Here is a 27,547-nt window from a genome sequence, read left to right as displayed (position 1 = left end):
AAGGAGGAGGAGAAGGAGGAGGACCAGGAGAGGAGGAGGAGGAGAGGAGGAGGAGGAGAGGAGGAGAGGTGGATGAGGACCAGGTGAGGTGGAGAGGAGAAGGAGGAGGAGGACCGGGAGAGGAGGAGAGGTGGATGAGGACCAGGAGAGGTGGAGAAGAGGAGAGGTGGAGAGGAGGAGAAGGAGAAGAAGGAGAGGAGGAGGAGGAGGAGAGGTGGAGAGGAGGAGGAGGAGAGGTGGAGAGGAGGAGAAGGAGGAGGAGAAGAAGGAGAGGTGGAGAGGAGGAGGAGGAGGAGGAGAGGTGGAGAGGAGGAGGAGGAGGAGGAGAGGTGGAGAGGAGGAGGAGGAGAGGTGGAGAGGAGGAGGAGGAGGAGGAGTGGCTCGTTCACTGCTTCAGGCTCTGTAATGAAAAGTCGATGGATTTTTTCCCACCGCTCACATTAAAGATCTCCTACAGCCTTTACAAATCACTGTGTCACAAACAAAACACCCATTCACACACACACTCACACACACACTCACACACACACACACACACACACTCACACACACTCACACACACACTCACACACACTCACACACACACTCACACACACATGCACACACACACTCACACACACGCCATGTTGAATCTGATCTGATTGGGGGCCGCGTTTGAAGGAAAAACAACAAAAAGTGGCTTTAACTCTGTCACGTCCCTTCCTCTGTGGATTTTTATATCCATCACCTGCTGTGTGCAGGACAACAACAACATCTCTCTCTCTCTCTCTCTCTCTCTCTTCTGTTCAATGTTCTTTGGGCTTTTGTGATGATAAAGGGATTTTACATGTGTGCAACCTCATATTTATACCCCAGGGTAACTAGGACTTCATTTTGGTGATCAGACGTGTTATTATACTGTTTTTAAAAACAGTTCTAACGAGAATAATTTTCTTTTAAAGCGAAGATTCAGTACAAATGATGTATATGAGTGCCATGAATACACCATACGGCCAAAAGTATGTGGACACACTTGTACAGAATGTCCTCAGTCTATTGACTGTATAGTGTATTTGAATATCGTCCGCTTAATAAAGTCACTTTGCATATATTCCTGTCACACAGAGAACTTAAGGGTACAACGTCCAGGCGAATTTTATTCAGACAAACGTTCTTTATTCGAAAGCAGAACAAATGTGGTTTAAAGTAGGTTTCATGTGTTTTCACCATGTTGAGGCTCCCTACACATTGTATAGGGACACTGGGGTCCTTCAGCATTCTATCAAAGCCTCATTAGCGCCAAGCTCATGAATATTCATGCTTCATTTACATTTACATGCTCCATAACGAAGTGCGCTTTAAACACTGAAGACACGATTCTACTGCAACTCTAACAGCTGCGCTTAGCTTCGCTTAAACCCTTCAGAAACGTTTGTTCTTTAATAATGAAGTGTCATCGCAATCACACACTGACTTTACATAAGTAATAAACACTCTGTGTGTGTGTGTGTGTGTGTGTGTGTGTGTGCGTGTGTGTGTTATTGTAAAATAGTTATATAACAGTTCTAGCTTTACCTCTGACTATTATAATGCACTGACACTGGAGACTCCTTCCATAAAAGTTACATAAACGTCTCCTCACTTTAAGAAAACTTCACCATATCAGTGATTACACATGTTTTTTAATCCGTTTACCCAGAATTCCACAGCGCTCTGGTATCAATATAGACCGTACACAAACTCTGCTAGTGGCTCAGATTGGGTTTTTGAGGTTAATCAAACATAATGCTCATGTTCCTGTTTTTTATTTGTTTTTATTTGACCTTTCTGGAGAATCCTGAAGAGTCTGTGCTCTCTGGAGAGATGAGTTACCCATAATGCTTTGCTACAGAAACACGTGCAAGTCATCGCTCACAGCTGAGACACGGCCACACGCTGATGCACCTGTAACTAACGGAGCTGTTTTATTCCAGCAGCTCTCAACAAACTGTTACTGAGTACTCTACATATCACGCTTCATCCTGATCATCTGAAAGTCCTGATTATCTGATAAATATTTTACACGTGTACACGTAAACACACATAACTGATACTTCTGGACGCAAATTAACCCCAGGGTCAACACCATCCTGTTGCAAAATCACTGCCAGAAATATTTAAAAATAAATTATATATATATATATATATATATATATATATATATATATATATATATTTTTTTTTTTTTTAATTAACTGTAAAATAACATTTTTACAATATATGTAGAAATAAGTAGAATATTCTTCAATTTTTTAACTATTGAATTAATTAGTTTTAAATATATTTTTATTTCAGCAGCTATCAGCAATTATTACAGCTACATTCTCACTTTATCATTAGTTTCTGAATGTCCCTTTCTTTTGAATTTGACGCTTTAAGGTCAGGAGACGTGTTAAGGGTTCCTCTAGAGGGACAACTGAAGAACATTTAAGGGTTTTCCGTTTGTGCTCTGGGCTGGAAGATTATTAGATACTAGACTAACATGTCATTTTCTTATATCAGGACAACTCTAAAGCTAAGAACCTTTAATTATACAAAGAACCTTAAAGAGCTCTTTGTAACACTTTCTCTGAAGCTCATACTCTAAAAACTCATACTATAAAACAGATTTATAAGTATTAATTAGTCAGTCTTATGGTTCCATGAATGTATTCATGATGATTCATCTTTATAAATACATTCATGGGACCGTAGATCTTGATGTGTCTGATAAATGTATTTATGGAACAGTAATTCTTGCTTATAAATAATTATAAATGGGTCTATAATTCATTATGAGCATGGGCTTCATAGAAAGTGTTACTGAACTCCTTTGTTTTTCTAAGGGTCAAGGCGGGACACTGAGTGGAAAACTGTGAAAAAACCCTTAAGAAGTAACAAGATGTTAAATCTCAAATCACTTCACAAAGCTGTTCCTCAGTTCTGCACGAGAAACGTTTCAATAAAATATAACATACTGTGTACTATAAATATATAAATACTACTCAAATAACTCTATAATCTCACATCTTTGATCTACATCATATCTATGAATATGCAAATTTAGACACGCCCCCAAGTCCTCCTGCCAACACAAACAGCCTAACATCACTAATATTAGCTAGCTTAGCTAGTCACTTCTAATAAACAAGCTCACATTAATCACACGAGGGGAATTTCAGTGTCGATTTCCAGCCTTATTTTCTTATCGGTTTATTTATCAGCAGCTGAACCACTGAACATCACTGTAAGCAAATTCCCACAGATTTCATTTTTCTGCTAATAGAAAACATGACTGTTTGCACCTGATTCACGTTTAGGTTTAATGAGCATTAGGATTTAAGTCCTGTCTTGTTTAGCACCCATTGTGTAATTGTGTAATCATTGTAGTTTGTCGTTTAGTTCACGGCGTGTTCATGTTATTGCCGTGCGTGTCTAGTTCTTGTTTGTTTTGTTGTTTCATGATCATAGTCTTTGTTCTCATGAAATAGAAATAGAAATCTGCACTTGACAAGGACAGAGGAGTTTATGAGTTCATGGTTTTCTCAGTAACATGACAAGCTGCGTTTTCTTTCTCTTTTAAACTTCAAGAGAGAGAGAGAAAAGAGAGGCAGGTGAGGGAACGACTGTTTATAGCTCCTATAACGTAAGTGACAAAAGGAACTAACTTGTTTTAACATTAAATGTAGGTATAAATAGATAAAAAGTATGATGCGTGATGTTTTTAATTAATAAAAACTTGAAATCGTCTGTAAATCGCTGTGGAGTAAGAGGAATAAAACACTTGGGGACATGCTGTTATAGGAAAATAATCAACTTCTGGGTGATAACAGTAACTTCAGCATGATCTCAAGTGTTGTATTCCTTCCATGTTGTATAACAGATTATCAGCGCATGCTTCTCCGCTTCTCTTGCTCCCGTTGCGTGATAAATAACGTTGGTTTGTCAGTAGGAGCGTCGAGGCGGGACACTGAGTGGAAATCTGGCACGCTTTCCTCCAGACCTCACTGAAAAACACGTCCAAATCCCATTGAGATAAAACCCCAGATAAAGAAAACGCCGCTTACTTCCTCCCTTCGCCATCCCTCACTCTGAAACCAGACCCAACACTCAGGATTACAGCCTCCGTCTTTTATTTCATTGTTGTTTCATTCTGAATAAATCCACGAAGCTGAAACTGTCCCAGCACATGTGGGTTTATTAGCCACGTTCCTCAGCAGTGAGGTCAGACCCAGAGCACGAGCCAGAGACGTTTGTTTGTCACTCGTCCTCCTTCCAGGAATCGGCTGAGTATTATACACACGCACACACACACACACACACACACACACACACACACACACGCGCACGCTTTGGATCACTTCACACACACAGCACGGTTCATAGCTGAACTCATGACAAGGGCGTTCCCCAGTTCTGGACAAGAAACTCTCCTGTAAAATGTTACGAATAAAATTAAAATAAAGTGTAATAACAGAAATAAAATGTTTTAAAGTTAAAGGTCCATTTTAAGTGTAAAAATAAATGTTAAAAATAAATAAAAAAAATAATAAATAAATAAATAAATAAATATTTTTTTAAAAAATATATTTAAAAATAATGTTTATTTTTTATTGGTTTGTTTTTATTTTATTTATTTATTTTTAAAAATATATAAATAAAGTAATAAATAAAATTAAATTAAAAAAAAAAACCACAGCACAGATTTATTTGAAAGACAAAATATTTAAAAAAATGACACAATAAAACTCGAGTACAGTAAAGTTTTGGCTACTTATTGGAGCCAGAAAGGATTTTTAAGTATCAGAAAAAAACCCTTTCCACCCATAAAACCCATTTTTATTAAAAGTGTTATGAAATAATGATGGGATTCTAGCGCTGCAGCAGGACAGAGAACCTCAGACCCCTGGACTCCACTTCACGGGCTTGACTCTGAGATCCGTGGCTTTAGATAACACGTTTAATCAAAATTAGCAAAAATTATACAAGATTGATTTAATTTAGATTTTTATGAAGAATAAATGATATGAGCATATGAGTAGAAATGATTTGGTGAAAGTCTTCACGTGTGCAGCTGTGAAACTGTCTTCACTTCATTATACTTCAGATCTTTAAGTGTTCTTCAGTCGTGCCTCTGGGGGAACCTCTAGTGTTTTTTCTGATTAGATAAGGATCTGCACGGTGAACATCAGTCTATTCACCATATAAGGAGCTTTTAATCACATTGGTGAGGTTGTAAAAAAAAAAAAGAAAGAAAGATTAATAGCAGTTGTGCAGTTTTACGAGGACGCTGAGAGAAGCTGGATGGAGTTTTACTCGCACCGTGCCAGCAGTCTGCATTCGGATCACTGATCGCACCCTAATTCATTAGATACACACCGAGCTGAACCACTGTAACACATCCTGTAAAACATCCTCACAGGAGAACTACTGCATTCACTCCGACTGCTCAGGAGCAACAAGGCTGCAAGTCGCAGGTTTATATGAACACACTCGCTCTAATGCATCATCGTTTCTATAGTAACAGCTCATTCACAGGGACGTGTACAGCAGAGGCTCCGCTGATAATAAACTGATTTAAAAACGTGTAATCTTTCATATGGTGAACTTTCTTTACTTACGGAGACGTTTTATTTAACATGTATGGAAGGAGTCTCCAGTGTCAGCGCTGTGTAACAGTCAGAGGTAAAGCTGGAACTTTGTTTTTTGTCATCTTCAGGACAGAGGAGTTTACGCTTTACGGTTTCTCTGTAACATGACGAGCTGCATTTTTTGGCTTATTAACTTAAAAAAAAAGAGAGAGAGAATTAATTACTATGGCAACAGAGTAGCAAGCAACAGGTGTGACACATTAATCACCACAGCAGCAGAGTAACAAGTAACAAGTGTCACAAATTAACTGCCATGGCAACAGGGTAATAAACAACAGGGGAGACTAATTAACTGCCATGGCAACAGGGTAATAAACAACAGGGGAGACTAATTAACTGCCATGGCAACAGGGTAACAAACAACAAGCGTGACAAATTAATCACCATGACAACAGGGGAATAAACAACAAGTGTCACAAATTAACTGCCATGGCAACAGGGTAATAAACAACAGGGGAGACTAATTAACTGCCATGGCAACAGGGTAACAAACAACAAGCGTGACAAATTAATCACCATGACAACAGGGGAATAAACAACAAGTGTCACAAATTAACTGCCATGGCAACAGGGTAATAAACAACAGGGGAGACTAATTAACTGCCATGGCAACAGGGTAACAAACAAGTGTGACAAATTAATCACCATGACAACAGGGTAACAAACAACAAGTGTGACAAATTAATCACCATGACAACAGAGTAATTAACAACCTTGACAGTGGAGTAACTAGCAACAGGAAATAATGACCATATAAGGAAAATGGAGAATAAAACAGGACAGGCTAGACAGTGAGCATGCTGGGTCAATAGGGACAGAAGCCTGAAGATAATAAATCATGCTTATACAGCATTATATGTGAATATTAATAATAAAAACATTACGTTTACAGTTGGTATTTTAAGGAAAATGGTTCATCTTCATTAGTCTGCATAATTTTAATTCCGGCTGAGAGAAGCTGTGTATATCTTTTACAGACGGCTCCTCCCACTGGCTGACCATAAAAAGCCGCTATGCTAATGAAGCCTGTGTGCCTTTCACCTAAAGCCCACCATTTGTTTCCTTTCGTCGCCACGAGTTACAGGTGGGCGGAGTCGAGCTGTCAGTCTCCAAGCAGGTTCTTAAGAAACTCGAGATTCCTGTTTTCTGTGAAGTTTGAGAAGGTCACGCTAACAAGACAAGTGACTTTAAACCTCGGCCAAACACCACCAGACTGAACTTAATGTGGTTCCACATGGATACACACTCGCAATACAGTGTGTGTGTGTGTGTGTGTGTGTGTGATGTTACACATAGTGTAGGGCACTAAGCTTCTGCCCAGGCAACCTACACACACACACACACACACACACACACACACACACTCTCTGAACTCTACTGCTGTAACTCAGTCACTGAAAGAAAGAGAAAAATCAGATTTAAGGGAAAAAGTGAATGAGAGAGTGAACGAGTGTATAAGAGGCAGGGAGAGAGAGAACTCTGTATGACAGAGTTGGAGAGAAGGAGTGAGGGAATGAGTGTATGAGAGACAGAACGAGTGTATGAGAGAGGGAATGAGTGTATGACAGAAAAGGAGAGAGTGAACGGGTGTATGAGAGACAGAATGAGTGTATGAGAGAAAGAAAGAGAGTATGACAGAAAAGGAGAGAGTGAACGAGTGTATGAGAGAGGGAATGTGTGTATGACAGAAAAGGAGAGAGCGAACGAGGGTATGAGAGACAGAATGAGTGTATGAGAGAAAGAATGAGTGTATGACAGAAAAGGAGAGAGTGAACGAGTGTATGAGAGAGGGAATGAGTGTATGACAGAAAGGGAGAGAGCGAACGAGGGTATGAGAGACAGAATGAGTGTATGAGAGAGGGAAAGAGTGCATGAGAGAGATGGAGAGTGAGAGGGAAAGACTGTAAGAGAGAGTGAACGAGTGTATGACAGAGAGGGAAAGAGTGTATGAGAGAGAGGGAAAGTGAGAACGAGTGTATGAGAGAATGAGAGAGGGAGAGAGAACAAGTGTACAATGCTGTGAAAAAGTATTTGCCCTGTCCTGATTTCTTCTTGCAGATTGTCACACCGTTTAATTTGTCAAACTGTTTCAGATCTTCAAACAAAATTTAATGTAAGACAAAGACAACCTGCGCAAACACAAAATACAGTTAATAGAACATTTCCAGCAATGTGAAGTAGGCTAAAAGGTCTCAACTAGCAGCACACTATGCTGTGATCAAAAGACGTTCCTGAAGAAAGATTTTTCAAACGTAGCAGTCTGGAAAGGGGTTACACAGCCATTTCTAAGGCTCTGAGACTCCAGTGAACCACAGTGACTCCATTATCTCCAAATGGAGAAAACTTGGAACAGGAGCCAGTCTTCCCAGAAGCGGCCGGCCTACCAAAATTCCTCCAAGAGCGCATCAACAACTCATCCAGGAAGCCACAGAAGAACACAGATGAATATCTAAGGGCCTCGCTTGCGTCAGATACGGTCAGCGTTCTCGATTCCACCATTAGAAAGAAACTGGGCAAAAACAGTACAGAATAAAGTTCTATGGACTGATGACTTAAAAGTGGAACTATGGGTCCCGTTACATCTAGCATGAGGAAAGCTAACACAGCGTTTCCCGATAAGAACATCATAGCAACAGTCAGGCATGGTGGTGGTAGTGTGATGATGCGAGGACGCTTTGCTGCTTCAGGGCCTGGACGACTTGCCACAATTGACGAAAGCATGAATTCGTTGCTCTACCTGAAAATGCTGAAGAAGGATGTCTGGGCATCAGTCCATAATCTGATGCTCAAGAGCAAGTCCACCTCTGAATGGCTGAAAAGAAACACAAGGAAGCTTTTGGAGTGGCCTAGTCAAAGTCCTGACCTGAACCCCATTGAGATGCTGAGGCAGGACCTTAACCAGGGAGTTCATCCTGAAAAGCCCTCCAATGTGGCTGAATTAAAGCAATTCTGCAGAGGAGAGTTGAGCTTGAGAGATTTTCCTCCAGGTATCAGAAGCATTCTGTTGGGAAGTTGTTGCTGATAAAGGTGGCATAACCAGTCATCAAGTTAAGGGGGAAATTACTTTTTTCATATGGGTGATATAGATGTTGCATAACATCTAACCTTTTTCCTTCAATAAATGGAAAACTGTGTTTTGTCCTTCCTCATGTTCTCCTTGTCTTATATTATTTATTGAATGAGGATCAGAAACCATTTAGTGTGACAAAAATAGAGGAAATCAGGAGGGGGCAAATACTTTTTCACAGACCTGTATGGGTGAGAGGAAAAGAGTGAATGAAAGAGCGAGAGATGGAACAAGTGTATGACCGAGTGAAAGATGATTGACAGGTGATACGTTGTTGGTAAAAGGAGACGACGCTGGACCACCAGGATGGAGTAAGAGAGTCGTCAAAATGTCTGTCACCTTCACATTAAGCACATTCCCAACATCTCTCAGACATTCAGCTCGCTCCTAAAACAGCATTTTTGAAAGTTTTTTTCTAGCAAGCAACAAAGTTTCAAGTGGTTGTTCATTTCCTACGTACATTCAACACAGAGCCATGGTTCAGCTACAAAGTGACATTTAAACAGAGATTATCTCACGCCAACAAGAGACAAACTACAATGACACGAGTGACTTGTCAATTGCTAGCGTGAACATGGGGTTAGCTTAAGGTCATCCGCTAGCACAGTGCCAGCTCTGAGTCAGTCCTGAAGCGAATTACAGACTCAGAGGATTTATATTCCATATATATTAAAATACAGATGTGAACACGAACTCTGTGTAATTACAGCCGAAATGCTCAGATCCCGTCTTTCTATGCCAAAACCACAAATTCTAATTCAAAGTTTGCTTTACAATCCTGCCAGAAGTGACCACGAGGTGACGGAACACACACACATTTGGTCCAGGCCTTCAATGTGGTCTGTGTGTTAAATCAAATATATCACAGTGTGGACACACTGTACCTTACAGAGTGGGAGGTAAAGGCAGGACATGGCGGTTTGGCGTCTTTATAGAGGGTAATCCATGACAGAGGTCAAAACACAAGCAAAAAGAGGTACATGACAGGGCAGTGAATAAAGTTAGAGGATCAAAATACCAAAAATAAAACAGAGCTGTATTCAGATTCAGCAACATAAGCCCAAAAGTTACATCAGAATTAATGTGAGGAAAGTTCCTGGTATTCAGTGTTGGGTTACACACATGCTTAAGTGGATTTTCTGAGCTCTGCATTCAGATTATTAAAATCACGTGAGTGTAGTTCACGCCTCTGAGGGGTTGATTTTGAAATTTTTTCCTCAAAGGGTAAGTGAAGATCTGGAAATGAAGAATATCACTCGACTTTGATAATTTTATACTATTTATAACCACTGCATATAAACTGTAATGTGACAATAAATATAAATCTAACAATTTATCGCTTAGATTAAGGAATCTCAAAAATTTTGCAAATAGGAACCTCTACCACTGTGCAAAAAATAAATAAATAAAAAATCCCTGACACACTCATGATGACAAAACCAACAGAAGAAACAAGGACAGGGGATCCCTTGTGGTATTTAGCTGTAATTTTCTATGCTGTTGCGGATATTTAAAAATAGCTTGGTCTGAAATACCTGCTCTGACTTGCCATTACAAAGCTTAAAATAATTGAACATTCTTTCCTTATGTCTCTTTCTAAACATTTCCTGCTTTTTTTCCTAAAGTTAAATCAACTTATTATAGTTTACAGTGTCAGTGTTTCCTCTCGTCATTAAAGCAGGAGCTCCAGAAAGGCTTTTGCTAAGACCTTTGGCATCTTCCACATGGAAAAACACTTCATCTGCGTTTCCTCAGACCACAAAATGCTTCACGGAGATCAGACGTCAAATAGTCTTGAAACCGCAGACCTGCATGAGTCCCCGCTGTACTCCTGAGTTCTGTTCAGGTCAAAATGACTAGCGAAGCAGCTTTCTGGTGAGCTGTAATAAATCAATAGGGCACTGAGAAGGGCGCATCGTTTCCATCTGACCCTCAGAGGCAGGAGGCAGGAGTGTGGGAGTGTGTGTGAGGGAGGCTGATTGTGCTTTAGAGCATTTCAGGATCATGGAAAGCTTGTCTTTTGTTGGTAGCAAGCTAGCCAGCTAATGTTAGTGAGCTTAGTGATGGGTTTAGATTCTAAAAACAGTGGACTGTATGGTCAGTGTTGTAGATTTAACCCATTAACGTGTGTGTATGTTTCCTGATCTAAAGCAAATACTACTATAATCTCATTTAAAGCTAGAGAAGTGATCATTTGTTTAGTGTTGCAGTGTGAGCATCCATGTTGATATCACATAATGTGGATACCTTCTCGACTTTATGCAACTTCAGTAAAAAAAAAAAAAAAAAAAAACATATGTCAATATTTATGCAAGGAAATTTCCTCATATTCAGATTCATGTTCGCATGTGCTTGAGTCAAATTCCTGGGATTCAGATGAATTTATTAATAGCGTTGTCAAAGATTCCACCCCTTTGTGTCGCCTTTTTCTCCGTACTGGTTTCTGTTTTGGTCCTGTCTCCGCCTCCTGGCCCGCCAATTGTTTGTTACCTGATTGTGTGCACCTGTTTTGTGTTAGTTCTTCATTAGTTTGCATGCTTACACCCTTTTGTATCTTTTGTTTCTTGGTGAAATGTTGTCAGTTGTACTCATGAGTCTATAAGTCTTGTTTTCATAGTGCCTTGTGTTTTTAGAGCTGTGTCCTAGTTTTGTGTTTCGAATTATCTTCTGGATTATCGCCTGGATTTATGGCCACGATCACTGGAATGCCCTTAATAAATCTATCGCACTTGCGTCCTGCTTCTAACTCACGCCACGCGTTACAAGTACCTTGTTTATGTATTTAATATTGGCCTTGAATGGCATTCTGTAATTGTATTTAAAGCCAAAACATACATTTCAGGATAACATCAAAATGTCAGAGAGTGGCGCTGGACTTAATACTGCTCCTCGCTCGAGCCAGGAAAAATGCAGTTAAGTTCAAGGTCAGAATTGAACTGAGACACGCCTCTGTTTTATTTTAAACTCCACCCCCATGTGCGTAACTCTTCCATAACTTCTGAATAGCCCTTAAATCTGAGGTCTGAATACAGACTGCACACTTATTTACTATGCATGTTTTTCTAATCAGAGGTCAGAAATTCTAAGTTATGAGCTTTAACTGAATGCAACATAAATAAAGTGTTTCTCAACCCCGGTCTTGGACATTTCAGTGTTTTCCCTGCGCTAACACACTCATTTCAACATAGTTCAAGTTTGTTAATTATAAATCAGGTGCGCTGGAAGAAGGAAAAACAGCAGAATGTGCCGGGGCCACGCCAGGACTCCAGGACTCGAGAATTCCCCTAATATGTTCTGTGTGTTGTTATTTCCACAATTTCGTGTTTTTTTCAGACATCTAATATATCTTTGTCTTTGGATGGAAAAGCAATTTGACTGCTCGGAAAAGACTTTGGAAAGAGTTTTGACTCAAAATTCAATTGAATATTTTGCTTTAGTGGAGCTGAACACAGCCAGCATCCACGTTTTATTGCCGAACTCTCTGCGCTTGTGCTGAATTCTTGATTCTGGTTTTCTATAACAGCGTTATTGTTTCTATAGTAACAGCAAATTCACAGAGTTTTTAATTACAGGCCAAGCAGCCTTTCAGTCGATATTTATGGCACTCTCGTAATTCCACAACAGAAAGTTAGAGGATGTTAATCACTGAGTCTTGAACATGATGACGATTGTAGTAAAGTATAAGTAATAATACCATGGTTTTTTTATTCTTTTTTTTTTCTCAATGTGATAAGAGAATATACCTTTCTGTAGACTATAAAATTTTTACAGTCTAAAAAAGTTTAAAAGTATAGTAAAGTATAAAGTATAAAAGTATAAAAGTTTACAAACTGCAGTTGTGTAGATTAATAAAATAGTGGTGCAGAATAAACAGTGTCTTTATAAGTCCAGAAAATCCACTTAAGCATGTGCGTAACCCGACTCTGAATACCAGGAACTTTCCCAATACAAATGTTGACATAAGTTTTGAGCTTAAGTCACAAATTCTGTATACAGCCCTCTGTGTGTAGAGTGTAAAAAATACTTTAAACTTTCCATATATATAAAAGTCTTGCACATCCATTTTTTTAACATTAGAGGTAGCAGGAAGACTCTTGAGGTGGGAATTAGGGAATTTCTCCAACCTACAATGGAAAACCCAGTGACAAACAAGGCCTCTGATGATCCTCTGATGCTGATTATAATCGTATCTTATAAAACTCTAATCAACAACAGAAATATAATTAACCGCAGTGGGATGAGATGTAATGCGCTAGCAGAGACTGGATCTCCACACCGAGGAATCTGAGGAATGTTTTACCTTCTCCGCGACCGGGTCTGGATAGACGCTCGGCTGGAGTCTTTTGGACCATCATTAAGATAAAAATCAGATGTTGGTTTTTTTTTTTCTCGAGGCTTCAAAACATGCCAAGAATTTCCACTAAAGCGTTTGAAGGCTGAACTTTGCTTTTACCACGCGGGGCAAACCAAACCTCAGGAGCAGTAAACGCTATGATTTAGCTGGAAATGCAGAGCCAGACCTCACCACACACACACACACACACACACTCACACACACACACACACACCAACACACAATCTATATTACAGTGTACAGTAAGTGAAGTGTGGGTGCCAGCATTCATATTAGTTTCATTGAATTTCCCTCTCAGAATAACAACCACAGAAAAACCTTCAGCTTGACGTTTAAATATAGAATTAAACAAATTAAACAGTACAGTTTTCCTTTACGGGTTACGTTTACGTTTGTGTCAATAAAAATGTACATGTGCAATAATTTCACTCGTCAGAAAACACATTTAACTATCTTCTTATATTTTATAATGAGGTCTTATACACAAATTCACTAATGTGGCCCAAAGTGCTAAGCATCAACTGGTAAATATGCAGAACATCTAAAAATGTTCACTGACATCAGTTTGGATGAGAAGCTCTGAAGAAGCAAAAGTCAAACATCCGTATACACTTTTTGCGTGCTTTATTATAAGCTTTTATAATCAGTGAGCAAAATGAGCATTAAAATATTAAAATCCACTCATAAGCTGTAAGAGTTAAATGAATTTTTCACTTTTGTTTTATTATAAGATGTTAATTAACAAGTTAGCGTTAAAACAAACGGAAGGTTAAGGTCATTTTGATTGTAATATTCTCTTGGTAAGAGTATCAGTGTTTATGACGGACCAATGAAATTGAATGAAAATCTAAAATAAGTTGAGTACCACAAGGGTTGGTATTATGTCCCCTGCTGTTTTTATTGTAAATGCTAAAATTAATAATAATATAATAATAATATTATGTTTAATTTTTATAGCAACTCAAGGTTACTTTAGAAGTTTGGAAAAGAAACACACTGGAACACAACATAATAATAAAACAAACAAACAGACAGACAACAAAATGCTGTGATCACTGGTACGATCCGTGTGTCCCACACAGCCACAGCACCATCAAGCACCACTGGGCATGACTGAACACCACCAGGCACCACTGGACATCACCAAGCACCACTGGGCATGACTGAACACCACCAGGGACCACTGGACACCATCAAGCACCACTTGGCATGACTGAACACCACCAGGCACCAATGGACACCATCAAGCACCACTTGGCATGACTAAACACCACCAAGCACCACTGGACACCACCAAGCACCACTGGGCATGACTGAACACCACCAAGCACCACTGGGCATGACAGAACACCACCAGGGACCACTGGACACCACCAAGCACCACTGGGCATGACTGAACACCACCAGGCACCACTGGACACCACCAAGCACCACTGGGCATGACTGAACACCACCAAGCACCACTGGACACCACCAAGCACCACTGGGCATGACTAAACACCACCAGGGACCACTGGACACCACCAAGCAGCACTAGGCATGACTGAACACCACCAGGCACCACTGAACACCACCAGGCACCACTAGGAACCACCGCTCTGATCCACAGATGGATCCATGGAGCTGCAGATCTCCACAAAAGCTACACAATGCGAGCACGGACAGATCGCTGAACAGAGGGCCGAGCCACGAGACAGCTCAGAATGATAGATCCAAACTCCCCACCGTCGACGCAAGTAACAGAACAGCACACCGAAATCTATCCAGGCGTACACAGATCACACATGAGGAAATCTGCAGCTCTAGCTCAGGAATGGAGCTCCATCACAACCAACAACCAGCAGACAAATTTGATAACTGACCAAAAACAATAAAACAAAAACACAGAAAGCAGATACAAAAAACAAAAACAAACATTAAACATACAAACACAAGAAAAAAGAAAGAAAAAAAGAAAAAGCTCCAATGAGAAGCAGAAGCAAAAACGTGTACAGCGTACTCTCAACCTGGAAACGGCTGAGCAGATATTATAAGAAGCATGACATTAACTTTTACTGCTGTCACGCCCATGGGACAGGGTAATTAAACACTCACTGCACAATTAAATTTAATAAGATAGGGGTTGACTCATTCCTGTAATGTGTGGTTAGAGGCAGGACGCAAGTGCGTATTTGGGTGAGTCCAGGAATCAAAATCGTTGCCCATAGTGTAGGTGAAAGAACAGGTAGGAAACAATAAACTGGGATGATCCATGAACAAAGTTAAAAACTAGACATGAATTAAATCATGTACATTTATACGGAAACAGGAAAACAGAACTCAGAACTTATCTATAGAAAAATGCACAAAAACTTGGTGATGAGGAATAGAAAACACAAGGCAGAAACAGATAAACTATTCAAAGGCTTAACACAAAACAGGTGAACACAGTAGGGTAAACAACCAATGACAGAACAGAAATAAAAGCACAGTGTAGCGTAAACCAACGTGCATGACGTGAACCCGAAACAAAAACATCAGCGTAGCACTCATCACACTGGGAAACACATTGGAAGTGGAAATTTGTGAAAATTCATAACTTCATTTATGTTAAAAAAAATGTAACTTTCGTAAGTTTTCCCTGCAGGTGCTGACCCACCTGACGCCTCGTCATCTTTCCTCACACTCTCCTTCCCTTCATCACTCTCTGTTTTTTACGAGCTGGAGGAAAGTTCCCCCCACAGCATGGGACTCGCCTGAATCACCTGCCCATCTTAAGAGTCACTGCTCCACACTTTCTCCAGTTTTATGAGCTGGAAAAGGTCCAGAAGCTCCAAAATGCTTTCCACAGGAGGACCCGGAACGAGTTTTATAGCAGAGAGACGGGGATTCCAAATGGCATCAACTACCACAGACCTCCTGCTAGAAGATATACAGCACATGTCTGCTACAGCCATGAGATCTCTCTTTGACGCAATAAAATGATTTCGAGCATAAACCCGAAAACATAATGAGATTAACAGCGGGACTTTAAAATAAGGTTAAAACTAAATCCAAGATCTACAATCTAAAGGAAACAATCGTATAAATGAACTGGGAGCTAACATCTGGATTATTATATAGCATATAAATTAGCATGCTACATATAGCAGACAAAGCTACTTCTGAAAACTGTTACATCCAAAACCCTTTTAGGTTTTTTAATTAGAAAAGTAAAATACAAATTGATTGATTAATCTGTAGCCACGCCCTGATGGACTGATTAAGCTGTAGCCACGCCCTGATGGACTGATTAAGCTGTAGCCACGCCCTGATGGACTGATTAAGCTGTAGCCACGCCCTGATGGACTGATTAAGCTGTAGCCACGCCCTGATGGACTGATTAAGCTGTGGCCACGCCCTGATGGACTGATTAAGCTGTAGCCACGCCCTGATGGACTGATTAAGCTGTGATCATGGACTGATGGACTGATTAAGCTGTGGCCACGCCCTGATGGACTGATTAAGCTGTGGCCACGCCCTGATGGACTGATTAAGCTGTGATCATGGACTGATGGACTGATTAAGCTGTGGCCACGCCCTGATGAGCTAATTGATAGGTGGCCCCTCCCTCATGGGACAGCTGACCGACTGGTGACCTATTTCTGTTTCACTAATACAAACAAAATCATTTCAAGCACAACCACAAACACATCATGGGATAAGCAGTGATGGTTAAAACAAAACTAAACTCCTGAAAGCCACTTCTGAATCAGTCATGAGACACACACACCCACACCCCTCCCCACACACACCCACACACACACACACACACACACACACACACACTGGTCACACTGCATGTTTTAATAATCACTCAGTGAAGTGAGACATAGCTGAGGCCCTGAGGTTCATCATCGTCTCCCTTCTTTCCTGAATCTTTCCATTTCCTTTAAACACTTCTCCAGATTGCACATATGGCCTTTCCTTTTCACACGACGGAATCAGGATTGCTGATCGGTGAGCAGATTCTCATCCAAAAAAAAAAAAAAAAAGCTTTAACGGATCCAGGAACAGCCGGCACACTCCTAAACGCTTAATTTGATAAGCTGTCATTACCGTGACCTTTTGGATAAGTGCCTCGTCCAAGTTTACAGGCGAGCGAGAGAAACGTGGCGCTTTATTTCCAAACCGCCATCGAGAACAGAGAACAGGGAGAGAGAGAGAGAGGGAGGGAGTGAGTGAGAGAGAGAGAGAGAGAGAGACAGAGAGAGAGAGAGAGAGAGAGAGGGAGTGAGTGAGAGAGAGAGAGAGAGAGAGAGACAGAGAGAGAGAGAGAGGGAGTGAGTGAGAGAGAGAGAGACAGAGAGAGAGACAGAGAGGGAGTGAGAGAGAGAGAGAGAGACAGAGAGGGAGAGAGACAGAGAGAGAGAGAGACAGAGAGAGACAGAGAGAGAGAGACAGAGAGAGAAAGGTGAAAGCGGAATAAAAAATAGAGGAAAGCCATAATGACTGGAAAGTCACATAATAAGAAAGGAATCAAACGTTCCACCCAGACAAAACAGAAACAGAAGGAGAGCAGGCGCACACACACACACACACACACATACACACACACACACCCACACGCACACACACACATACACACACACACACCCACACGCACACACATACACACCAACACACACACAGTATAATAGTCTAATAGGAATCCAAAGCTCAAGCTGTTATGTCACTGAACCTTAAAAAAAAATGTAGGTCTAAAATCCTAACCTTAGACATTTCAAACATTATCCCCCAAACTGTCCTAACTCTTGTATTTGTATGTTAATTTTCTATAACAGCAGCTCTGACAGTAGCGCAGGTTTATATTAATGCAGAATTCAACAGCGCTGTGGTATACAACACACTCATTTTGTGCTTCCTCAGTTTGGACGACTAAAGTAGATTTCACTTCAATGGTTGAATAATGTAAACGAGGTCCAAGAATAATTTCTGGAGTGAAACGTTCCTCACACATGGACCTGAAAACTTCCTGTACTGCGGCGAGTCAGTTGGAAATTAAACATCAGGGTTCGGTTTCACACCTGAGTCAACAGAAGTGGTTCATCGTCAGATCGAGCTGGGTGTGTTAGAGCGGGAAAAAAAAACACCGAACACGTTCGTGAAGCTGGACCCAAAGCGCAGGACGTTATGTTTATTAACTAAACAGACGTGGAAGACAAAAGGGCCAGAATTTAATCCAGGTATGAAGTCCAAGTTCATAACAAAGAAGTCAGTTTAAACAAATCCAAATTGTAATCCAAACATAATAAAGAATCAGGAAGACATCCAAATTCAAGACACACACGCACACACACACTCAGTACCTTACCACTGCAGGGTTTTAATTTCTTCCCTATTTACTATTTAATCCAGTAATAATTTAGTGCTATTTTGTAGTTGACGATGATGTTCTTTGTGTATTTTAATATATTATTTAATTTATTATTACCCATAATGAAAATCCTAAGTGTCCAAAGTGCTAAAGGGTTATTAAATCTGCTGGTTAGTAACAGAAATGGATTAAAAAACATTTCTGTAAGGAGACATTTATTTACTCAGTGTTTACGGAAGGAGTCTCCAGTGTCAGCACTTCGTTACTGTCACAGGAATAAACACTTCTCTTATAGGAAAATAATAAATATCTTAATCAACATTTAGTAAGATAAATAAGAAGAGAAAGAGGTGCTGATTGTCAGTAATGCTGAATTACTCAATGCCTGTTGTTCAGATTACTAAAAAAAATATCATCTACATCCTCTTTAACAGCTCAGATATTTCCATGAGGTGGTTTCTATGCAAATTCCTGCAAACTTAATAGCCGAGAGCAGGACATCGATCTGGCCTTAAAAACACCACCCTCAGCATTATGAGCATGTTGAAACCAAACATCGGACTCGTCTGGCTGCGCCTGAGCTGTTATTACAGTTTAACCAAAGACCGACTCTTTTTAATGATGGACTGCACAAATATTTTGGCTCTAACCTCATACCGCTACTATTATTCACTATTACAAAACCCATTCCTGAAGAACTATCACCAGCTAAGTTTGACTGATGGTCACCTCCCATTGGCTCACATCTTCTGTGGAAGGTTGCGTTTAAACCCAATGCAAAGGCGATACGATGCGATGGTAACTAAAACGCAATGTGCAAGCTGCAAAAAACAAGAAATTCATGTTGAGTAAGTGAAATTTCAGACACAATGTGTCCAAATGTTCTGTTTATTTTTGCTCCATTAACAGAAATAGATCCCGAAGAAGAAGAAGAAGAAGCCATGCTCACTTTAGAGCATGTCAGCTAGCTGGCTAGCTAGCTCACATTGATTTGTACGTTCCTGTTAAAGGTGCTTCCAGTGAAATTGCTTCTCTTCTTCGTTTTTATCTTCATCTGATGAGTTTTCATATTTTAAATCAGAAGTGATATTGCTGAAATGTATCGTTTGCCATGTCCGCTGATGACGTCGCTAACTCTACTGTAGTTTTGAACTAAGAAGTAGAATTTTACGTAGCGAACACAGAGAAGCGGAGTGATACACACAGTGAAACAGCCCAGATCAGATTACATTAGAGGATCAGATCCCAATCAGATTAGTGGACTGGAACTAATTGTTGTACAATAAACAGTATAACTAAACAGTACACCAAAAAAATTAGCCTAGCTACCATCTGTACGAAAAAAAGATAGCTACAGTTCTGAATTTAGACAGTCTGTCATACGTGAGTCTTGAGCGAGAACTCCTGATTCAGCGAATCAGAGAACTCCTGCCAGACTCCAGCCCTGATTCAGCACAGATGTGGGCTGAGTTGTGCTAACAGTGCAGGACTACGGGCAAAAAAAAGCAGCCACAAATGTTAGAAAACTCCAGCTAGTCTGACGGATTACCAGCTTCCGAAACACATGCCAAGCTGTTCATACTGGTAGACCCTCTTTCCCAGCAGGTAAGTACTGGTAGAAACAGTTTCTGAATTACAGCTACATCGTAGACACGTTGTTTTTAAGAAAATAATGCAACGATGTAATTTAATCAAGTAATAACAAGGCTGGAAAATATCTTACCAGCTGGGAAAGATGGTCTACCAGCTCGTACCAAGCTGGATTTCTCAGCAATGTTGGCGTGTCAGGACAGGTATGGTGGTTAAATATATTCACAGTGGTGTGAAAATGGTAGCGAGGCTAGTTTGTTTGGCTTGTACACCAAAGATTCAGTACTATTTTGATATTCTGATTAGCTGATTATCAATGACACTGTCTCTTTCGTGGTTCATCACTTATAGATCCACTGCAGTTTGCTTACCGAGCCAAAAGATCTGCTGATAACGCTGTCAATCTGGCACTTTACCACATTATTCATCATTTGGAATCCCCTAACAACTATGCCCACATACTCTTCATAGACTTTAGTGCTGCGTTTAACACAACTAACCCTGACAAGCTATAGTTTAAACTTCAGGATTTGAATATGACCTCAGGATTGACCTCAGCAACAGAACACAGGTTGTGAAAGTGACTAACGCATGCTAGTATACCTCAGGGCTGTGTCTTCTCCCCTCTACTCTACTTCTAACTCTTCACAAAGGGATTCTTCCGCCACAATAGCTGCGTTAAGTACTTCAAATATGGATTAATCTCAGACAACGATGAGTCGTCCTACTATCAGGAGGTGATCCGAGCCATGACATGGACTGAGAGCAATGGCCTTGTTCTCAACACCTCCAAAACCAAGGAACTGATCATAGATTTCCAAAAATCCCCAAACCACAAAGATCCTGTTAGAACTGGCAATCAGCCAATAACCATCACAGACTCATTTAAATTCCTGGGCACACACATCAGCAGCTCGCTAAAGTGGGGCCTGAATATCACTTCAATCATCAAGAAGGCCCAACAGAGACTCGACTGTCTCTGTAGAAAGCAGCTGCTGATACATATCCTGACCCTTACATCCTCTTTTACTGCCTGATACAGAAACATGGACTCCCACACCAAGATAATCAGACATCAGTGCAATCTCTGTACATAAAATATATCCAGAAAAGAGCCCTAAAAATGTCCTCTGACCCCTCCCACCCAGCACATGTCATATTACAGCTCCTCCCACCCAGCACATGTCATATTACAGCTCCTCCCACCCAGCACATGTCACATTACAGCTCCTCCCACCCAGCACATGTCATATTACAGCTCCTCCCATCCAGCACAAGATACAGACTACTGATGTCAAATACAAGCCGCTTCAGAAAAAGCTTCTTTCCCTCCGCCATCAGAGAACTCAGCTCTTCTCTCCTCAGACGCTGCTGAAATGGTTCTGCTTCTCTCAATCTGCACTGCCACAATGTTTCCCCCAAAGCCTGTACTGTATTACTGTGCTAGTTACTGCTGCTACACCACAACTCCAACGACTACTGCTGCTACACCGCAACTCCAACCACTACTGCTGCGACACCGCAACTCCAACCACTACTGCTGCTACACTGCTGCGACACCGCAACTCCAACCACTACTGCTGCGACACCGCAACTCCAACCACTACCGCTGCTACACCGCAACTCCAACCACTACTGCTGCGACACCGCAACTCCAACCACTACTGCTGCGACACCGCAACTCCAACCACTACTGCTGCGACACCGCAACTCCAACCACTACTGCTGCTACACTGCTGCGACACCGCAACTCCAACCACTACTGCTGCGACACCGCAACTCCAACCACTACCGCTGCTACACCGCAACTCCAACCACTACTGCTGCTACACTGCTGCGACACCGCAACTCCAACCACTACCGCTGCTACACCGCAACTCCAACCACTACTGCTGCTACACTGCTGCTACACCGCAACTCCAACCACTACTGCTGCTACACCGCAACTCCAACCACTACTGCTGCTACACCGCAACTCCAACCACTACTGCTGCGACACCGCAACTCCAACCACTACCGCTGCTACACCGCAACTCCAACCACTACTGCTGCTACACTGCTGCGACACCGCAACTCCAACCACTACCGCTGCTACACCGCAACTCCAACCACTACTGCTGCTACACTGCTGCTACACCACAACTCCAACCACTACTGCTGCTACACTGCTGCTACACCGCAACTCCAACCACTACTGCTGCTACACCGCAACTCCAACCACTACCGCTGCTACACCGCAACTCCAACCACTACTGCTGCTACACTGCTGCTACACCGCAACTCCAACCACTACTGCTGCGACACCGCAACTCCAACCACTACCGCTGCTACACCGCAACTCCAACCACTACTGCTGCTACACTGCTGCTACACCGCAACTCCAACCACTACTGCTGCTACACCGCAACTCCAACCACTACCGCTGCTACACCGCAACTCCAACCACTACTGCTGCTACACTGCTGCTACACCGCAACTCCAACCACTACTGCTGCTACACCGCAACTCTAACCACTACCGCTGCTACACCACAACTCCAACCACTACTGCTGCTACACTGCTGCTACACCGCAACTCCAACCACTACTGCTGCTACACTGCTGCTACACCGCAACTCCAACCACTACTGCTGCTACACCGCAATTCCAACCACTACTGCTGCTACACTGCTGCTACACTGCAATTCCAACCACTACTGCTGCTACACTGCAACTCCAACCACTACTGCTGCTACACTGCAACTCCAACCACTACTGCTGCTACTGGTTTCATAAATACTACTGCAGTCTTTTGCACATCTACTCGTTGACAAATTTTTGCACTTTTTTATCTTCTTGTCCTGTCTTGCACTTTGTTTGGTGTTCTGTTTGTTATTTATTGTTCATTGTTGAGCTGTACCAAACCAAATAACCACCAACGTTTCCCCCAAAGCCTGTACTGTATTACTGTGCTAGTTACTGCTGCTACACCGCAACTCCAACGACTACTGCTGCGACACCGCAACTCCAACCACTACTGCTGCTACACCGCAACTCCAACGACTACTGCTGCGACACCGCAACTCCAACCACTACTGCTGCGACACCGCAACTCCAACCACTACCGCTGCTACACCGCAACTCCAACCACTACTGCTGCTACACCGCAACTCCAACCACTACTGCTGCTACACTGCTGCGACACCGCAACTCCAACCACTACTGCTGCGACACCGCAACTCCAACCACTACCGCTGCTACACCGCAACTCCAACCACTACTGCTGCTACACTGCTGCTACACCGCAACTCCAACCACTACTGCTGCTACACTGCTGCTACACCGCAACTCCAACCACTACTGCTGCTACACTGCTGCTACACCGCAACTCCAACCACTACTGCTGCTACACCGCAACTCCAACCACTACTGCTGCTACACTGCTGCTACACCGCAACTCCAACCACTACCGCTGCTACACCGCAACTCCAACCACTACTGCTGCTACACTGCTGCTACACCGCAACTCCAACCACTACTGCTGCTACACCGCAATTCCAACCACTACTGCTGCTACACTGCTGCTACACCGCAACTCCAACCACTACTGCTGCTACACTGCAACTCCAACCACTACTGCTGCTACACCGCAACTCCAACCACTACTGCTGCTACACCGCAACTCCAACCACTACTGCTGTGACACCGCAACTCCAACCACTACTGCTGCTACACTGCAACTCCAACCACTACCGCTGCTACACCGCAACTCCAACCACTACTGCTGCTACACTGCAACTCCAACCACTACTGCTGCTACACCGCAACTCCAACCACTACTGCTGCTACACCGCAACTCCAACCACTACTGCTGTGACACCGCAATTCCAACCACTACTGCTGCTACACTGCAACTCCAACCACTACTGCTGCTACACTGCAACTCCAACCACTACTGCTGCTACACCGCAACTCCAACCACTACTGCTGTGACACCGCAACTGCAACCACTACTGCTGTGACACCGCAACTGCAACCACTACTGCTGCTACACTGCAACTCCAACCACTACTGCTGCTACTGGTTTCATAAATACTACTGCAGTCTTTTGCACATCTACTCATTGGCTAATTTTTGCACTTTTTTATCTTCTTGTCCTGTCTTGCACTTTGTTTGGTGTTCTGTTTGTTATTTATTGTTCATTGTTGAGCTGTACCAAACCAAATAACCACCAACGCTGTTGTGTGGCAGTAATGAATCGTGTGTCTTTCTATTCATGTTTGTTTTTTTTAATACAGATTACTGCCCTCTACTGGTGTGGAGAGTTGTTTCCGTTCACGCAGGCACAGAACATACAGAAATTTGGTCTTTGTAGTGGGTTTAAACGCAACAGAGAACATGAGCCAATGGGATGCACATTATATACTTCCCGTATGTGTTAATTACAGTACGTACATAATGTATGATATGTAAAATGTACTCGTTTGATTATTACAGTGATTATGGCTAACATGAGGTGAATAAAGGCAGGACGCAAGTGCATAAACCCGTCGTGTCATTTATTAGGGCTAATCCAAAAATCGTCATTATAATCCATAAATTCCAAAATGGAAAACTTGGGCATGGTCAAAATCAATACAATTAAGTACGAAGTAATGACTTCGCTACAAGACAAAGGAGTAGAAAGACAAACTAATCAATAGATAAACTCAGAACAGGTGCACACATTAGGTAAGAGACCAATCACAATCACAGGGCAGGGCGGAGACAGGACCAGAACGCAATCACGTAGCGTTAGGAATAGGAAACTAAATCTCATGGAATCAACGCAAACAAAACCATCACCATGCACTGAGAAGGAGAAATCGTGACAGAGCGATTACATGCACAATAATTAATCAGTATGTGTCACTTTCTTTTTCTGGCATGTTTCACCGTGTCTGTACAGGTGTGTACATCATGTACTTGGAAAGAACTGCAGTAACTATGATCACATCACCAAAGTCAAGTAAACGCCTTGCACAATTTATTGCCAAAATGACTTCTTTTTGTTGTATGATATTATTTTATATTCAGAGTCTGCCAGATTAAAATTCCTCAAGGGTGAAAACTTTACTTGGCTTATGAACCAATTCCAATTCTCGGGAATCCTGTCAGAGGAAGCAGTGATAAATTTTACTCTGTATCACTCCAGGTTCAGCCAGTGTTCAGTTTAAAGTGCAGCTTGGATTCTGAGAGTTCAGGGTCTGTAACTTTTCCTACAAGTTAACAGTGAAATTTTATTATTCAGTGGTAATACCCTCATTAAAACTCTGAATTTAACAGCGTTCCTCTTTAGTACATCAGTAGAAATGGGGAGAATTGCAATAAGATATCTGTTATAAGTCTTAAATGTCTGTTAAATTCATAATGAAGTCTCATAAGAATAACAGGAGGCGATCATTTCATCTGTTTCACACCATAAAACAGATGAAAAATGAAAGCAGCCCCAGCGCCAGATCGGAGCAGATCAGACTCAGTAAGAAGCCTGAGATGGTTGAAAACATGCCATTTGTTCCACATTAGCACAGAATAAGGGGAAAATACCCAGCAGTGAGGTGGCAGCTGTAGATAATCATTACCGAGACACAGAGATGACACTACAATGCACGGGGAAGAACTGAAATATTCAGAAGAATCTCAGCTATACAGCGTTATTATCTTACTTTCATTTAAAAATATATATCAAAATAACAACAGTCTGCTCAAGCCATGTGTGCAAGCTTCAGGTGAAGAGCAGGTCAGTGATTGTAGCCTTACTTTCAGTTTCATTCACATGAAGCATACAGTACAATTTTACAGTAATACGGAACTACTGACAGCAAACTATGAATGAATTACAATAATATGGAACTATGGCTCAGAATCACAGTATGCATTACTCTGGAAACTCCGACAGTTGAAACAGATAAAGTAGTAAGAAGGTAAGAAGAAGGGTACGAAGCGACAGGTGAGATTAATCTACTAGAAATGCACAAATATGTATCTATAAAGCATGCAGCTATGGACATCAGGAAACTATGAAATACAAAAATATGTAACCACATGAATGTGGAACTCAATAATACACAACTACCTACAAAATACAGAAGTACAGAATTATGGAAATACGAAATACAAAAATACAAACTCCATTCATGTGGAACTAAGAAATAGAGAACTATGGACCTACAAAATACAGAAATACATAACTATAGAAATTAAAGAATTACAGAAATATGAAACTATGAAATACAAAAATATGGACATACAAAAATACAGAACTATGAAATACATAGACATGTAACTACTTGAATGCAGAAATAAGAAATACAAGAAATGCGGAACTACAGACCTACAAAATATAGTAATATATTACTACAGAAATGTTACTATTAATATAAAACTATGAAATACAAAAATACATAACTACATATACTAAATATAGTACTATGAAACGTGTCTAAGGAACTACGGAACTATGAAAAGCAAAAATATGGAAATATGAACCTAAAATATGGAAATATGAACCTAAGAAATATAATAACTAAGAACTAAGAAATACAGAAAATCAGAATTACAGAAATACATAACTAGGAAAATATGAAACTATGAAACACAAGAATACAGAAATACAGAAGTATGAATATGAAACTACATGAAAATACAGAACTATACTGAGAAATACAAAACTATAGACCTACAGAAATATGAAATTATGTAATAGAAAAAAAAACGTAACTACATAAATATGGAATTTTGAACCAGGTGACTATGGAAATATAAAACTATGAAATACAGAAATAGGGAACTGCATTAAAGTCAAAATTGAAGTTTTGTGGCTTTTAGTATGAATATGTTAGCTTTAAGGTTGTCTATAAGCTAGTGTGCTCCAACACAATGACAAAATTCACATTTAGAAGACAAATACATTCAGAATTGACCGTCTCTCTCTACCACCAATACGGATCACCAATTCTGATGACATCATATTTTCTGTCCAATCAAATGCACCCTAGAATATGAAGTGCCCCGCCTCCAACATTATAAACATCATCTTTGCTGAAGTTGGTGTTGTTGAGCGAGAGAAATCATATCATCAAGCATGGGTTATAAATGTGTCTTTGGCTGTTCGAAAGCGTGCGTTTTATTTCGTTTATTTCGTCCAACTGTAAGTTGGTTAAGAAGGAAATGGCTTGAATTCGTTCAGTTTGAAGATGAAGGTACAGTATTAGTGCCAGCTCACGGCTTTGTGACAGACATTTTTCCCATGATTCCTTCACCAATTTTGGGATGTTTGCCGCAGCGCTGTGAGGTAAACTAACCGCTATTGGCTATTTAAAAAGGGGGAGGAGCCAGTCGATATGTCCTGCCCTGATTTCCTGTTTCAGTGGAAATTACGCCATCGCATCAGATAACGCTGTGCATTTCAAGGCACTTTACAAGGGCTTTAAAAACAGACGTAAGAAATATAGAACTACAGAAAAACTTATACAAAAGCATAAGACTATGAAAAGATGGAAGTATGAAATTTACTATGAAGTTTTACGTATAATA

The 27,547-nt window shown here is 41.1% G+C and overlaps 1 protein-coding gene across 1 annotated transcript in view; it reads right to left on the bottom strand.

Moving 5' to 3' along the window:
* Window positions 1–27,547, bottom strand: part of sema3c (sema domain, immunoglobulin domain (Ig), short basic domain, secreted, (semaphorin) 3C) — a 69,217-nt gene that overhangs the window by 24,485 nt on the left and 17,185 nt on the right. The gene's annotated exons all lie outside the window — the stretch shown is intronic.

The sequence above is a fragment of the Pangasianodon hypophthalmus genome, chromosome 18, assembly GCF_027358585.1.
Source record: "Pangasianodon hypophthalmus isolate fPanHyp1 chromosome 18, fPanHyp1.pri, whole genome shotgun sequence".
NCBI lineage: Eukaryota > Metazoa > Chordata > Actinopteri > Siluriformes > Pangasiidae > Pangasianodon > Pangasianodon hypophthalmus.
Note: the sequence above shows the minus strand (reverse complement) of the source record. Positions and strands in the feature narration are given on the sequence as shown.